Source organism: Saimiri boliviensis, chromosome X, assembly GCF_048565385.1.
Source record: "Saimiri boliviensis isolate mSaiBol1 chromosome X, mSaiBol1.pri, whole genome shotgun sequence".
Lineage (NCBI taxonomy): Eukaryota > Metazoa > Chordata > Mammalia > Primates > Cebidae > Saimiri > Saimiri boliviensis.
In genome coordinates, this window is record NC_133470.1 from 54703252 (window position 1) to 54721073 (window position 17822).

Below are 17822 nucleotides of genomic sequence, written 5' to 3' on the forward strand. Positions count from 1 at the left end.
CAATAAATTGTGCTGGAATACCTGCCTAACAACATGCAGAAGAATGAAATTGCACCCCTGTCTTTCACTATATACAAAAAGAAACTCAAGATGAATCAAAGATTTAAATGTAGACCTCAAATTATAAAAATCCTAGAAGAAAAACCCAAAACTATCATTCTGTACATTGATCTTGGCAAAGAATTTGTGACCAAGTCCTCAAAAGCAATTGTAACAAAATCAGAAATTCACAAGTGGGTCCTAATTAAACTAAAGAGCTTTTAGACAGCAAAAGAAACTATTAACAGAGTAAGAAGACAACCTACACAATGGGAGAAAATTTTTGCAGAGTATGCATTCAATAAAGCACTAATGTCTAGAATCTATAAGGTATGTAAACAACTCAACAGACAACAAACAAGTGACCACATTAAAAAGTGAGTAAAAGACATGAACAGACACCTCTCAAAAGACATGAGGAAAACAAGTATATGAATAAATGCTCCACATTACTCATTATCAGAGAAATGTAAATCAAAACTACAATGAGATACCATCTCACACCAGTAAAAATGGGTATTATGAAAAAGGTGAAAAAATAAATGCTGGGAAAGTTGTGGAGAAGAGGATATGCTTATGAACTGCTGGTGAAATGTAAATTAGTTCAGGCATTGTGGAAAGCAGTTTGGAGATTTCACAAGTAACTTAAAACAGAGCTACTATTTGATCCACCAATCCCATTACTGTGTATATACCCAAAAAAGTATAAATCACTCTGACATAAAGACACACACACACACATATGTTCATTACGGCACTGTTCACAATAGTGAAGACATAGAATCCACCTGAGTGCCCATCAGTGGTGACTGGATAAAGAAAATATTGTATGTGTACATCGTGGAATTCTACACAGTCATTACAAAAAATAAAATTATGTGGTTTTTAGCAACCTGGGTGCAGTTGGAGGCCATAATCCTAAGTGAATTAATACAGGAACAGAAAAACAAATATGGCATTTTCTCACTTAGAAGTAGAAGCTAAATATTGAGTATACATGAACACAAAGAAGAGAGCAAAAGACACCGGTAACTTCCTGAAGTTGGAGCATGGGAAGAGCGTGAGGATCAAAAAACTACCTATTGGGTACTAGGCATATTACCTGGGTAATTAAATAATCTGTGCACCAAACTGCTATGACACAAAATTTACCCATGTAACAAACCCACACATGTATCCCCTGAACTGAAATAAGATTGGAAAGAATAAAGACATAAAAGTGGCAAAAATAAATAAATAAATAAATAAAGTCCCCACTAATCATCGGAAAAATGTAAATCAAAACCACAATGAGCTACCATCTCACACCAGTCAGAATGGCTAGTATTAAAAAGTTAGAAAGTAGTAGATGCTGGCAAGGCTGTGGAGAAAAGGGAATGCTTATACACCATTGTGGGGTATGCAAATTAGCTCAGTAACTGTGGAAAGAAGTTTGGAGATGTCTAAAAGAACTCAAAACACAGCTACCATTTGATTCAGAAATTCTATTACTTGGTATATGCCCAAAGGAAAGTAAATCATTCTACCAAAAAGACAAATGTGCCTGTATGTTAATCAGAGCTCTATGTACAATAGCAAAGACACAGAATCAACCTAGGTGCCCATCAGAAGTGGACTGGATAAAAAAAAAATTTGGTACATATACATCACGGACTAATATGCAGCCATAAAAAAGAATATCATGCCCGTTACAGCAACATGAATGCAACTAGAGGCCATTATACTAAGCAAATTAAAACAGAAACAAAAAATCAAATACCACATGTTCTCACTTGTAAGTGGAAGCTAAACATTAGGTACACATAGATGTAAAGATGGGAACAATAGACACAGAGAACTACTAGAGAAGGAAGAGTGGCAGAGGTGGGGGCTGACAAACTACTTATTGTGTACTATGCTCACTACCTGAGCAACTGGATCTTTCATACCCCAAACTTCAGTGTCATGAAACATACCCATATAAATATAAATATATATATTTGGTAAATGGATAATGACAGTGGTTATTGTACTGCTACTTAAAAATGCAAAATGCCTAATTTAAATAGAATTTTACAGTGATTGACCTCTGGCAACATTAAGCCACAGAAACACTCAATTTAGCCTACATTAATAGAGAAGGTAGACAGTGGGCTGACAATGGAGAATGCAATATGATAACTTTGGCAATAGTCATTGTTCACTACTGAGTGTTACATCATCCACTTTCATAAAATTAATGTTTTTTTAAACCATGTCAAGTTTTTCTGCCATTACTAGCTGGCAAAATGTTTGTTTCTATTAAATTGGTCTATTCCAGGCATAGAATATTAAAATAGCAGTGAATGTACTAAACTTAGATATACCACTTCAGATTATTAAAACTTCATAAATTTGGTTATGTGGCTTTTACCAAAGACTGTTTCTGAGATTTTATCAAGTTCCTGTTATTTTTTTTTTTTGCATGTGTTCTGTTCTTCTTTAATTAAATGGCCTTTAGAAAGACATCCTTTATAAGTGAAGCAGAATTTTTAAAGTGACCCAATGCACATATTTTCTTTCCACACATCTCCCCCAACAATTAATAAACAACATATTTGTTACCTAAAAATAAGTTTCTACTCAAACATTTATCAGAATTTGCCCATACTTTCCATATGTAGTTTTTCTATGTGGCATTCTGTGGTTAAAAACAATTCCATGTTTTTCTGGCCTTCCTTGACCTAGTTTACTTTTTGCTTCCAATAGTATCCAGCGGAGTTGTAGGCTATTTAATCTGAAACACTTAGTATTTAATTTGAAATCTTAAGGTTAAGTTTGTGAAGTTTTATCTCCATTTCCCATCCCTGATTTTAGTAAAGGTTGAATATCCCTTATCTAAAATGCCAGGGACCACAAGTATTTGAGAATTCAGAATCTTTCCGACATTGGAATATTCGCATTATACAGTGTTTTATTTCTTTCAAAAGAACTTCCTCTCATAACAATTTGAGCCAAGTCCTTTAATCGTTTGTCAGTAATGTGTGTTATTAAATCCTAATCTAATAAAAATGTTTACTCTTGGGCTGAGCGTGGTGGCTCATGCCTGTAATCCCAGAACTTTGGGAGGCTGAGGCAGGAGGATCACCTGAGTTCCGGAGTTTGAGACCAAACTGACCAACGTGGGGAAATTCTGTCTCTACTAATAATACAAAAAATTAGCTGGGCATGATGGTGAATGTCTGTAATCCCACCTATTTGGGAGGCTGAAGCAGGAGAATCGCATGAACCAGGGAAGTGGAGGTTGCAGTGAGCCGAGATCATGCCATTGCACTCCAGCCTGGTTAACAAGAGTGAAACTCTGTCTGGAAAAAAAAAAAGAGAATATTTATAGCTCACTAATATTATTTTTGCTCTTTGTTTTACTTGCTGTTTATCACTACAACAAAGAATATGTGGAAATAAATACAACGTACCACAGCAAATCTACTTGTGTGTCATTAGTGTTAGTCTAAATTACTAACTGTTTTCTCTGGTGAGCATAGCAATTGAAGCAGAATTCAGGTGCTGATATTTCCTTCTTGATATTTACAAGTATATAAGACTTTTGGAAGAGTTTATGGTAAATATGCAATAAATTATATATCTTTGTATGTTAATATGTTCTTTTTTACAAAAAAAAAAAATGTAGGAATATTTATTACAGGTGAGCTTGTTTTTCATATATGTCCCTATATTGTTCTAAAGTAGAATGCTAGTCAATAAAAAAAAAGTTGTTTAAGTATTTTAAAATTTTTTTTTTAATTATAGTTACTTCTAGATTTAAATATAAGGCAAGTTCTTTTTTATTTTGTATAACATTTTGGCTTTAAATGTTTCCATTTTGTAAAATAAGAAGTCTCTTCCTCAAATATTGTCTTCTTAACCACTCATATCAGCTATTTATGGTTCTTTGTGCTGGTTAGTTGCAAAACAAAAGCCCACATTCTCTGTGGTTAAACAACCCTTTGTAAGTAATTTCCAGACAGCTAAAGTATGTACTAATTTTATACTTGATGTTTTATTAGTTGGAGCTATAGCCATTTGAAGATGGTTTGAATTTAAGATTTTTATTACTCTTTTCTGATAGGGTTTGCCAGTGAAAATTAAATCCAGTGGCATTTTCTGTAGATTTAGGTGATAATTCATTTTTTTCTAGCCTGTGTTCCTTCTTAGTTAATTAGGTTCAAGATTATTTATAAATTGTTGCAGACCATCAGGAGTTACTTAATTCCATACTACTGTCCCTAGGTTGCTTGTCTCTTCATAAATTATTTTGCCTAGTAATTTGGGTGAATGTTATATGGTTCTGAAAAAATCTAGTTATTAAGATTTGTAGGCCAGGTGCGGTGGCTCAAGCCTGTAATCCCAGCACTTTGGGAGGCTGAGGCAGGTGGATCACAAGGTCAAGAGATCAAGACCATCCTGGTCAACATTGTGAAACCCCGTCTCTACGAAAAATACAAAAAATTAGCTGGGCATGGTGGCGTGTGCCTGTAATCCCAGCTACTCAGGAGGCTGAGACAGGAGAATTGCCTGAACCCAGGAGGTGGAGGTTGAGGTGAGCCAAGATCACGCCATTGCACTCCAGCCTGGGTAACAAGAGTGAAACTCCGTCTCAAAAAAAAAAAAAAAAAAAAAAAAAAAAATTTGTAACAAATAAATAGCTTAGAACAAAAAATGGAAACTCAATTTGTTCTAACCCCTATGCAGACATTAATTGCAATGCCATGGATCAAACAATCTATGAAACTGGTTACAGCCTACCTTAAAATTGGTGCAAATTGGGCTGGGCACAGTAGCTCACACCTGTAATTGCAGCACTTTGGGAGGCCAAGGTGGGTAAATGACTTGAGGTCAGGAGTTTGAGATCAGCCTGAGCAACATATCAAAAAACCATCTCTACTAAAAATATAAAAAATTGGCCTGGAGTGGTGGTGGGCACCTGTAATACCAGCTACTTGGGAGGCTGAGGCAGAATTCCTTGAACAAGGGAAGCAGAGTTTGCAGTGAGCTGAGATCACACCATTGCAATCAAGACTGGGTGACAGAGCAAGACTGTCAAAAAAAAAAAAAAATGGTACAAATTGGTGCAGTTTTCCTAGACCCAGGAGTTTTAAGTATGGATTGGGGGATTTTCCAAAAAGACCTACTATTTCTACTTGAAAAAGGAAAAAACTTAACAACACATGAAAGAAAAAGTTGATAATTTGGATTTCATCAAAATTAAGAATTGCTGATCTTTCTAAAATACTGTCAAGGGAATGAAAAGACAAGCCACATGTTGGGGGAAAATATTTACAAATTAAATTCCCAATAAAGGATTTATATATGAAATATATAAAGAATCATTGAAAGTTAATAGTGGGATAATAAGGAAAGTGACAGTCAATGGGTATAGGTTTCTTTTTGGAGTGATAAAATCTTTTTTGGATTAAACAGTGGTATTAGTTGTACAACTCTGAATATACTAAAACTCACTAAACTTTATACATACATACCTGTTTTTACTATGCTTCGCTTTATTATGTTTCCAAGATACTGCATTTTATTTTATTTTATTTTATTTTTCTACAAATTGAAGGTAACAATCCTGTGTTGAGCAAGTCCATTGGCACCATTTTTCCAACAATGTTTGCTCACTTCATGTCTCTGTGTCACATTTTGATTATTTTCACAGTATTTGAAATTTTTTCATTATCATTTTATCTATTACAGTGATCTGTGATAAGTGATCTTTGCTTTTGTTTTTGTTTTCTGAGATACGGTCTCGCTCTGTCACCCAGGCTGGAGTGCAGCAGCATGATCATGGCTCACTGCAGCCTCGACCTCCTGGGCTCAATTGATCCTTCCACCTCAGCCCGCCAAGTAGCTGGGACTACAGGTGCGTGCCACCATGCCTGGCTAATTTTGTTGTTGTTGTTGTATGGATGGAATTTTGCCATGTTGCCCAGGCTGTTCTCAAACTCCTGGGCTCAAGCTATCTGCACCCTTTGGCCTTTTTCATAGTGCTCAGATTACAGGCATGAGCCACCATGTGTGAGCAATAGTGATCTTTGATTATACAATTGCTATCCTTTTGGGACGTCATGGACTGTACCCATATAAGACATGGTACTTAATTAATAAATGTTGTATGTATTCTGAAACACACAATAAAAACAAAAACAAAGATCACTTGTTCCACTAACCCACTGTTCCCTCATGTCTCCCCCTCCTTTTGGACATCCCTATTCTCTGAGACAAAACAATATTCAAATTAGGTCAATTAATAATTCCATTATTAATGTTCAAGTGAAAAAAAGAGTCCAATGTCACTCACTTCAAACCAAATGTTAGAAATCATTAAACTTAATGAGAAACGCATGCTGAAAATCAAGATAGCAAGGCCTCTTGCACCAGTCAGCCAAATTATAAATGCAAATAAAAGGTTTTTGGATAAAATTAAAACTGCTAGTTTTTTTCATACCCCAGTGGCACCTGGAATGCCAGTTAGACAGAGCCACTCACTCCCCTGGAAAGGGGGCTGAAGCCAGGGAACCAAGTGGTCTAGGTCAGCAGATCCCACCCCCATGGAGCCCAGTAAACAAATATCCACTGGCTTAAAATTCTTGCTGCCAGCACAGCAGTCTGAAGTTGACCTGGGATGCTCAAGCTTGGTGGGGAAAGAGGCTTCTGCTATTACTGAGGCTTAAGTAGGCGATTTTCCCCTCACAGTATAAACAAAGCCACCAGGAAGTTCAAACTGGGCAGAGTTCACCACAGCTCCACAGAGCTGCTGTCGCCAGACTGCCTCTCTAGATTCCTCCTCTATGGACAGGACATCTTTGAAAAAAGGCAGCAGCCCCAGTCAAGGGCTTATAGATAAAATTTCTGTCTCCCTAGGTTGGAGCACCTGGGGGAAGGGGCAGCTGTGAGTTCAGCTTCAGCAGACAGAAACTTTCCTGCCTGCCACCTCTGAAGAGCACAGTGGCTCTCCTAGGACAGATCTCAAACTCTGCTAAGGAACAGACTGCTTCCTCAAGTGGGTCCCTGATTCCTGTGCCTCTTGACAGGGAGAGACTTCCCAGCAGGGGTCCACAGACATCTCATACAGGAGAGCTCTGGCTGGCATCTGGTGGGTGCCCCTCTGGCATGAAGCTTCTGGAAGAAGAAACAGGCAGCAATCCTTGCTGTTCTGCAGCCTCTGCTGGTGATACCCAGGCAAGCAGGATATGTAGTGGACCTCCAGCAAATTCCAACAGACCTGAAGCTGAGGGGGCTGACTGTTAGCAGGAAAACTAACAAACAGAAAGGAACAACATCAACATCAACAAAAAGAACGTCCACTGAGAGACCCCATCTGAAGGTCACCAACATCAAAGACCAAAGGTAGATAAATGAGAAAAAAATCAGTGCAAAAAGGCTGAAATTTCAAAAAAAAAAAAAAAAAAAAAAAAACAAAAAACAAAAAACAGAATGCCTCTTTTTTTTCCAAGGGATCTCAACTCCTCACCAGCAAGGAAACAAAATTGTATTGAGAATGAATTTGATGAATTGACAGGCTACAGCAGGTGGGTAATAGCAAATTCCTCCAAACTAAAGGTGCATGTTCTAACCCAATGCAAGGAAGTTAAGAACCTTGATAAAAGGCTAGAGGAATTGCTAACTAGAATAACCGGTTTAGAGAAGAACATAAATGACTTGATGGAGCTGAAAAACACAGAACGAGAACTTCATGAAGCATACAACATAAATGACTTGATGGAGCTGAAAAACACAGAACGAGAACTTCATGAAGCGTACAAAAGTATCAATACCTGAATCGATCAAGTGGAAGAAAGGATATCAGAGATTGAAGATCAACTTAACGAAATAAAGCATGAAGGCAAGATTAGAGAAAAAAGAATGAAAAGAAGGAATGAACAAAGTCTCCAAGAAATATGAGAATATGTGAAAAGACCAAACCTACGTTTGATTAGTGTAACTGAAAGTGACGGGGAAAATGGAACCATGTTGGAAAACACTCTTCAAGATATTATCCAGGAGAATTTCCCCAACCTAGCAAGGCAGGCCAACATTCAAATTTAGGAAATACAGAGGACAGCACAAAGATACTCCTCAAGAAGAGCAACCCTAAGACACATAATTGTCAGATTCACCAAGGTTGAAATGAAAGAAAAAATGTTAATGGCAGCCAGAGAGAAAGGTCGGGTTATCCGCAAAGGGAAGCCCATCAGACTAACAGCAGATCTCTCTGCAGAAACCCTACAAGCCGCAAGAGAGCGGGGGCCAATATTCAACATTTTTTTTGTAATTTTAAATGTTAAATTTCATTTTTATTGAATAAAAACATAATTATACAAGCATAAAAATATATTCAAATATTTTAATATATTAAATTTTTTTGTAACTTCATATGCTTTATATAAAGTATGAGGTCAAAGCAGTATTACACTTGCTAATAATTACCAAAATTCTGATTTTGCTATACTTTTCATCAGGATTTCTGGGATACTTCCCAACTAAACAGATTAAGATTCTAGAAAAATAAAAGATGACAACAGTCTTTGAAATAAGAGCAATTTTGGGGTGAGAAATAGTAGTTTCTAGGAATGCACAACCAAACCATAGTGTACATCCAAGTTACAAAGTTTTTAAAAATTTAAACAATTCTCAGCTGGGCGTGGTGGCTCATGCCTGTAATTCTAGAAATTTGGGAGGCCGAGGCAGGAGTTCAAGACCAGCCTGGCCAACATGGCGAAACCCTGTCTCTACTAAAAATATAAATTAGCCAGTTTGGTGGTGGACACCTGTAATCCCATCTACTTGGGAGATTGAGGCAGAAGAATCACTTGAACCCAGGAGATGGAAGTTGCAGTGAGCTGAGATTTTGCACACCCTGGGCAACAGAGCAAGACTTCATTTCGAAAAAAAAAAAAAAATTCTTATAGTTCCCTTTCAAAAAGCACACTAACCCCCCAACGGACCCCAGTGTGTAGTGCTCCCCTCCCTGTGTCCATGTGTTCTCATTGTTCAACACCCGCCTATGAGTGAGAATATACAGTGTTTGATTTTCTGCTCTTGTGTCAGTTTGCTGAGAATGATGGTTTCCAGGTTCATCCATGTCCCTACAAAGGACGTGAACTCATCGTTTTTGATGGCTGCGTAATATTCCATGGTGTATGGGGAGGTGGGAGGAGATAGCATGGGGAGAAATGACAGATACAGGTGAGGGGACGGAAGGCAGCAAACCACACTGCCATGTGTGTACCTATGCAACAATCTTGTATGTTCATCACATGTACCCCAAAACCTAAAATGCAATAAAAAAGCACACTAACCATATTTTAAATATGTATCTTGCATATATAAAACAAATGTATTCTCCATGGCTCTTCCAATCCCCAAAAATTCTAGTGAAATGGATAGCAAGTGAGTAGTGAGAAGGTTCTGTGGACACTGGCTAAATGTGAGATGTTCAGATTGCCACACTTCCTCTGAGTAAAGCAATTAAGATGAAAATGTGGACTGCAGCCTATATAATTTGCACTTTTGTGATATCGTGTTTAAAGAACTTTTCCTGGCCCCACAATATTAATCATGCTCATTATAAAACAGTCAGGAAATACAGAAAAGCACAGAAAAATTTTAATAACACTCTAATCTTAACACAGAGATGCCTACTAGCAACATTTTGGTGTTTATTTTCTGTCTTTTCCCTAAGCATACAAAAATACAAACATATACATATAAAAATGCTGCTATATTGTTGACAGAATTTGATATTTTGCTTTTTTCACTGAATACAATGGTCTTGTTTCTCCCCTCCCTTTATATATTCTTCATCAGAATTTATATTAATTGCCAAAAAATCTTTCAAGACTGAATATACCATAAAGTAAAAAACTTTAAATGGTATTTATGATTTTATGGCTTTTAAAGTTATATTTTATATATTCATTTTTGTTATTTTGTATAACATTTTAAAAGCTATAAAATGGAAGTATGTATTACATTTTTGACAACTGATGCTTCTTAGCATGCAGTTCAACTGGTTCAAGGCCTCTTTATGCTTCCGTAAGTCCTCAAAGACTGGGAAGGGACAGCAAGTTAGACACTGCACAAGGATATTACACCCTAGCATTGAAGGTCACATTCCAGAAGGTCCGGTTGAAAGTGACTGATTCCACGTTAAGTCATATATGAATAACTGAAGGTCTGTTCGTAAAGTTCAAATGCTGAACTCCTACAAGCTGTAAAACAGAGTTGATAGGTTTGTGATCCAACCTATTCCTATCACAGCGTATAAAATGAATGTTGTTACATGGACCTAAAATGATAGTTCCACTTTGCTGAAATGGGTCTCCTTGAAAATCAAAGAGAAATCCAGTTACTGCCTATTACAGGTTCTGAAGGCTTCTGAGAGTAGATTTGAATTTATGTGGGGACTCTGTCCTGAGAAAGCAATTTTCTCACCTCTTTTCATTCCCAATCTTATATAAATTTCCCTCTTAGGATCGACATGCATTTTATGAGAATATCCAGTCAGTTTGCAAAAAAGGCTCTATATGATGATAGGATGGCTGTCCAATCACCATGAGGGTGACATTTGCTTTTTGTAAGAAACTCTTGGGGATTTTGGCCAGATCCTCTACGTATTCCTTGCAGATGTAACACAGGAAATGCCACACTACCACCACCATGGCTCAGCACTCCAGAACAGTGGGTGGAACAGCACCCTCTGCCTGTGAATGTCCAGCACCAGCAGCTCACCCACAGTGGCCACCAAGGGCAGCCCATCCTCAGGGCTGCTTGGGGCTGGGACTGGGGAGTGGAGGCAGTGCTGCCACTAAACTTCAACATTTGTAAAGAAAAGAGTTTTCAACCCAGAATTAGAATTTCATATCCAGTCTAGTTTAGCTTTATAAGCAAAGGAGAATTAAAATATTTTACAGACAAGCAAATGCTCGGAGATTTTGTCACCACCAGGCCTGGCTTACAAGAGCTCCTGAAGGAAGCACTTAATATGGAAAGGAAAATCCAGTACCAGCCACTGCAAAAAAAAACATACCAAATTGTAAAGACCATTGACACTATAAAGAAACTGCATCAACTAATGGGCAAAATAACCAGCCAACATCATAATGACAGGATCGAATTCAAACATAATAATATTAACCTTAAAGGTAAACAAACTAAGTACCCCAATTAAAAGACACAGACTGGCAAATTGGATGAAGAGTCAAGACCCATCAGTGTGCTGTATTCAGCAGCCCCATCTCATGTGCAAAGACGCATATTATCTCAAAATAAAAGGATGGAGAAATATTTACCAGGCAAATGGAGAATTAAAAAAAAGCAAGGGTTGCAATACTAGTCTCTAATAAAATAGACTTTAAACCAACAAAGATAAAAAAAGACAAAGATCCCTTTACCATTACATAATGGTAAAGGGATCAATACAACAAGAAGAGCTAACTTTTCTAAATATATATGCACCCAATATAAGAGCACTCAGATTTACAATGCAAGTTCATAGAGACCTACAAAGAGAGTTAGACTCCCATACAATATTAGTGGGAGAATTTAACACATCACTGTGTCAATATTAGACAGATCAATGAGAAATAACATTAACAAGGATATTCACAACTTGAAATAAGCTCTGGACCAAACAGACCTAATAGACATCTACAGAATCTTCCACCCCAAATCAACAAAATATGCATTCTTCTCAGTACCACATCACACTTATTCTAAAATTGGCCACATAACTTAAAGTAAAACACTCCTCAGCAAATGCAAAAGAATGAAAATTATAACAAACAGTCTCTCAGACCACAGTGCAATCAAATAGAACTCAGGATTAAGAAACTCACTCAAAACCACACAACTACATGGAAACTGAACAACCTGCTCCTTAATGACTACTGGGTAAACAATGAAATGAAGGCAGAAATAAAGAAGTTCTTTGAAACCAATGAGAATGAAGACACAGCTTACCAGAATCTCTGCAATATAGCTAAAGCAGTGTGTAGGGAGAAATTTATACAACTAAATGCCTACAGGAAAAAACAGGAAAGATCTAAAATAGGCACCTTAACATCACAATTAAAAGAACTAGAGAAGCAAAAGCAGACAAATTCAAAAGCTCTCAGAAGACAAGAAATAACTAAGATCAGAGCAGAACTGAAGGAGATAGAGACACGAAAAACCTTCCAAAAAAATCAATGAATCCAGGATCTGATTTTTTGAAAAGATTAACAAATAGATACACCATTAGCCAGTCTAATAAAGAAGAAAAGAGAAAAGAATCAAATAGACACATTAAAAAATAATAAAGGGGGTATCACCACTGATCCCACAGATATACAAACTACCATCAGAGAATACTATAAACACCTCTATGCAAATAAAACATAAAATCTGGAAAAAATCGATAAATTCCTGGATGTGTACACCCTCCCAAGACTAAATCAGGAAGAAGTCAAATCCCGGAATAGATCAATAACAATTTCTGAAAATGAGGCATGAATTAATAGCTTACCAACAACAACAAAAAAAGCCCAGGACCAGATGGAATGACAGCCGAATTCTACCAGAGGTACAAAGAGGAGCTGGTACCATTCCTTCTGAAACTATTCCAATTAACAGAAAAATAGGAACTCCACCCTAACTCATTTTATGCGGCCAGCATCATCCTGATACCAACACACAAAAAACAAATTTCACATCAATATTCCTGATGAGCATCAATGTGGCAATCCTTAATAAAATACTGGCAAACCAAATCTGGTAGCCCATCAAAAAGCTGATCCACCATGATCAAGTTGGCTTTATTGCTGGAATTCAAGGCTAATTCAACATATGCAAATCAATAAAGATAATCCATCACATGAACAGAACCAATGACAAAAATCACATGATTATTTCAATAGATGCAGAAATTACCTTCAATAAAATTCAACACCCATTCTTGCTAAAAACTCTCAATAAACTAGGTATTGATGGAATATATCTCAAAATAATAAGAGCTATTTATGGCAAACCCACAGCCAATATCATACTGAATGGACAAAAACTAGAATCATTCCTTTGAAAACCAGCACAAGACAAGGATGCCTTTTCTTAGCCCTCCTACTCAACGTAGTATTGGAAGTTCTTGCCAGAGCAATCACTTAAGAAAAATAAATAAAAGTTATTCAAAAGGGAAGAGAAGAAATCAAATTGTCTCAGTTTGCAGACGACATGATTGTATGTTTAGAAAACCCCAGCGTCTCAGCCCAAAAACTCTTTAAGTTGATAAACAACTTCAGCAAAGTCTCAGAATACAAAATCAATGTGCAAAAATCACGAGCATTCCCAGCGACCAATAATAGACAGAGAGCCAAATCATGAGTGAGCTCCCATTCACAACTGCTACAAAAAGAATAGAATACCTAGGAATACAACTTACAAGGAATGTGAAGGACCTCTTCAAGGAGAATTACAAGCCACTGCTCAAGAAAATAAGAGAGGACACAAACCGATGGAAAAACATTCCATGCTAATGGATAGGAAGCATCAATATTGTGAAAATGGCCATACTGCCCAAAGTAATTTATAGATTCAATGCTATCCCCATCAAGCTATCATTGATTTTCTTCACAGAATTTTTAAAAACTGCTTTTAATTTCATATAGAACTTAAAAAGGGCCCATATAGCCAAGAAAATCCTAAGCAAAAAGAACAAAGCTAGAAGCATCATGCTACCTGATATCAAACTATACTACAAGGCTGGCATAGTTCGGTAACCAAAATAGCATGATACTAGTACCAAAACAGATATATAGACCAATGGAACAGAACAGGGGCCTCAGAGGCAATGCCACACATCTACAACCATCTGATCTTCGAAAAACCTGACAAAAACAAGCAATGGGGAAAGGATTCCCTGTTTAATAAATGTTGTTGGAAAAATTGGCTAGCCATGTACATAAAGCATAAACTGGACCCCTTACTGACCCCTTACACTAAAATTAATTCCAGATGGATTAAAGACTTGAATAATAAGACCTAACACCATAAAAACACTAGAAGAAATCCTAGGCAAAACCATCCAGGACATAGGCATAGGCAAGGACTTCATGACTAATACCAAAAGCATTGGCAACAAAGGCCAAAATAGACAAATGGGACCTAATTAAACTCCAGAGCTTCTGTACAGCAAAAGAAACAATCATCAGAGTGAACCAGCAACCAAGAGAATAGGCAAAAAATTTTGCAATCTACCCATCTGACAACAGGCTAATATCCAGAATCTACAAAGAGCTAAAACACATTTACAAGTAAAAAACAAACAAACCCATTTAAAAGTGGGCAAAGGATATGAACACTTTGCAAAAGAAGACATATATGAGGCCAACAAACATATGAAAACATGCTCATCATCACTGGTCATTAGAGAAATGCAAACCAAAACCACAATGAGATACCATCTCATGCCAGTTCGAATGGCGATCACTAAAAAATCTGGAGACAACAGATGCTGGAGAGGATGTGGAGAAATAGGAACACTTTTACACTGTTGGTGGGAGTGTAAATTAGTTCAACCATTGTGGAAGACAGTATGGCAATTCCTCAAGGACCTAGAAATAGAAATTACATTTGAACCAGCAATCCTATTACTGGGTATATATCCAAAGGATTATAAATCATTCTACTATAAGGACACATGCACACGAATGTTCATTGCAACACAGTTTACGATAGCAAAGACCTGGAACCAACCCAAATGCCCATTGATGATAGACTGGACAGGGAAAATGTGGCACATATACACCATGGAATATTATGCAGCCATCAAAAACGATGAGTTCACGTCCTTTGTAGGGACATGGATGAACCTGGAAGCCATCATTCTCAGCAAACTGACACAGGAGCAGAAAATCAAACATCGCATGTTCTCACTCATAGACGGATGTTGAACAATGAGAACACATGGACACAGGGAGGGGAGCACTACACACTGGCGTCTGTTGGAGGGAAATAGGGGAGGGACAGCGGGGGGTGGTTAGTTGGGGGGTATGGCATGGGGAGAAATGCCAGATATAGGTGAGGGAGAGGAAGGCAGCAAATCACACTGCTACGTGTGTACCTATGCAACAATCTTGCATGTTCTTCACATGTACCCCAAAACCTAAAATGTAATAAAAAAAAGAATTTAAAAAAGAAGAAATACATTTTATAAGTCTAAGTCTATGGTTGCCAGAGATAGTGATTCCTCTGATGTATCTGGGATAAGTAAATTAAAAACCTTCTTGAAATGATTCACCATTCTTGATGTCATTAAGAATATTTGTACTTCATGGGAGGAGGTCAAAATATCAGCATTAACGGGAGTTTAGAATAACTTGATTGCAACCCCATGACTGACTTTGAGGGTTCAAGACTTTACTGGAAAAAATAACTGCAGATTTGGTGAAAACAGCAAGACAACTAGAATTAGAAGTGGAGCTGGAAGATGTAACAGAATTGTTGCAGTCTCATGATAAAACTTTTTAATAGATGAGGATATGCTTCTTATATATGAGCAAAGAAAGAGGTTTGGTGGAATGGAATCTACTGGTGAAGATGCTGTGAACACCTTTGAAATGACAGCAAAAGATTTAGAATATTACATAAGCTTATTTGATAAAACAGTGATGGGGTTCGAGAGGATAGACTTTAATTTTAAAAGAAATGCTGCTGTGAGTAAAATATTATCACCCAGAATCACATGCTGTAGAGAACTGTTATGAAAGAAAGAGTCTATGAATTTGGCAAATTTCATTGTTTTCCAAATTTAAGAAATTTCCACAGCTCCCTCATTCTTCAGGAGCCACCACCCTCATCATTCAGCAGCCATAAACATCAAGGCAAGACCCTCCATCAGTAAAAAGATTACAACTCACTGAAGGTTCAGATGACTGTTAGCATTTTTGGGCATGCAATAAAATATTTTCCATTTTAAAAATGTGCAGTTTTTAGACATAATGCTACTGCACACTTAATAGACTACAGTATAGTATAAACATAACTTTTATATGAAATAGGAAACTAAAAAGTTTATGTGACTCACTTTATTAAGATATTTACTTTGTTACAATATTTGCTTTCCTGTAGTGGTCTGGAACTGAACTTATAATACTTCCAAGGTATTCTTGTACTTTAACTGAATAAATTGTATGTTATATGAATTAAACCTCAATAAATCTGTTTTGTGAAAATTAAATGATAAGAAAACAATTTTAAAAATACACACAAAATATTTGAATAGACACTTCACCATGAAAGAGATAGCAATAGTAAATAAACACAGGATAAGAAGCTCAATATTATTAGTTATTAGGGAAATGCAAATGAAAACCACAATGGGATACAACCAGGTACCTAATACAATGGCTTAAAAAATGGATCATATAAAATGATAGCAGGGATGTAGAGCAATTATAACTCAGACATACACTGAAGATGAAAATGTAAATTGATACAACTACTTTGAAAAACAGTTTGGCAGCTTCTTAACCATACAACTATCATAAAAATCAGTCATTTTATTCCTAGATATTTAGTCAAGGCAAATGAAAGAATATATCTACACAAAGGTTTGTACACAAACAATCATAGCAACTTAGTTTGTAAAACTTGAAATAACTCAAAGGTTCGTCAAAGTTGAAGAAATAAACACATTGTGGTATATGCATTCTAGCAGGCAGAAGAAAGTGTACTAGAGATCAGAAGAAGTGTATTCCAATTCTGGAGTTTCATGACTTAGAATGAGTACAATAACATTAAAAATTTTCACTGTTCTCATTTAGATAATGAAGGAAATAATATTTCCCTTTTTATGTGTTGGTTCTAAAACTCAAATGAGGTAAATATATGGGGTTATTTGGTAAGCTATAATTTTATGACATTTTATTGGTTTTTAACTCCTTGATTTTTTTCTGATTGCATCTATGAATTATATTTTCTGAAATTTTTCTTTTCTTTCTTCTGATGTTTTATCACATTAAAGAAGGCTATAGCCTTAGAACTTTTTATTTAAGTCTTTAGCTAATAAATGATACATTTTGACATTCTTGGAAGGTTCATTTGTGATTGATAATTTACTTCCTGTGAAACAGAGAAGGCTAGTATAAGGGGTGAAAAGGATATCATCATGACTGATCATTGATTTTTTAGCACATTAACAGAGATTCATACTCAGTCTTTGAATTCTATGCTTTGGGTTCTTGCCCCAATAAAAGATTTTGGGCACTCAGATATCCAGTCCATTTGTTACTCTTACATGGCCAAATTTAAATAAGGCCTTTTAATCGGAACATATCTTTATTGTTAGAAAATATAATTACTAATAACACATGTAAGTTAGCCTCCAAAGTTCTGCAGGTTTCTTTTCTCCAGTTTGCTGTCCCTCTTAAAAACATTTTTTGTGTAAAAACATAAAGCTGAATGAAGTTAATTTCACCAAAGAATATATGTATATTTAAGTAAATCAAGCATTGCACTGTTACACAGCATTAGGCTACTTAATGGTCTCAATTTGACTTTTATTGACTTAAACTATATTGATGATTTACTATACACGAATTGTCTATTGCAGCAATATATTTCTTGGTAAATATAGACTGAAAAAAAATTGCCCAAGCAGAAGAGAGGTCATTTTTCCCATCAGGGCAAAAATGGTTTCTGGTTTGTCAGTTCTACAGAGGATGGTGCTTTTTTCCAAGTGGTGGAAGTAGGCTTATTTGGCTTCTTTTTATTTTATTTTATTTATCTTA

The 17822-nt window shown here is 36.4% G+C and overlaps 1 protein-coding gene and 1 pseudogene across 5 annotated transcripts in view; one reads left to right on the top strand and one right to left on the bottom strand.

Annotated features, from left to right (window-relative positions):
* ZC3H12B (zinc finger CCCH-type containing 12B) overlaps positions 1 to 17822 on the top strand; it is a 523339-nt gene that overhangs the window by 357315 nt on the left and 148202 nt on the right. The window lies entirely within an intron of this gene.
* On the bottom strand, positions 10215 to 12841 carry LOC101043616 (peroxiredoxin-like 2C pseudogene; annotated as a pseudogene).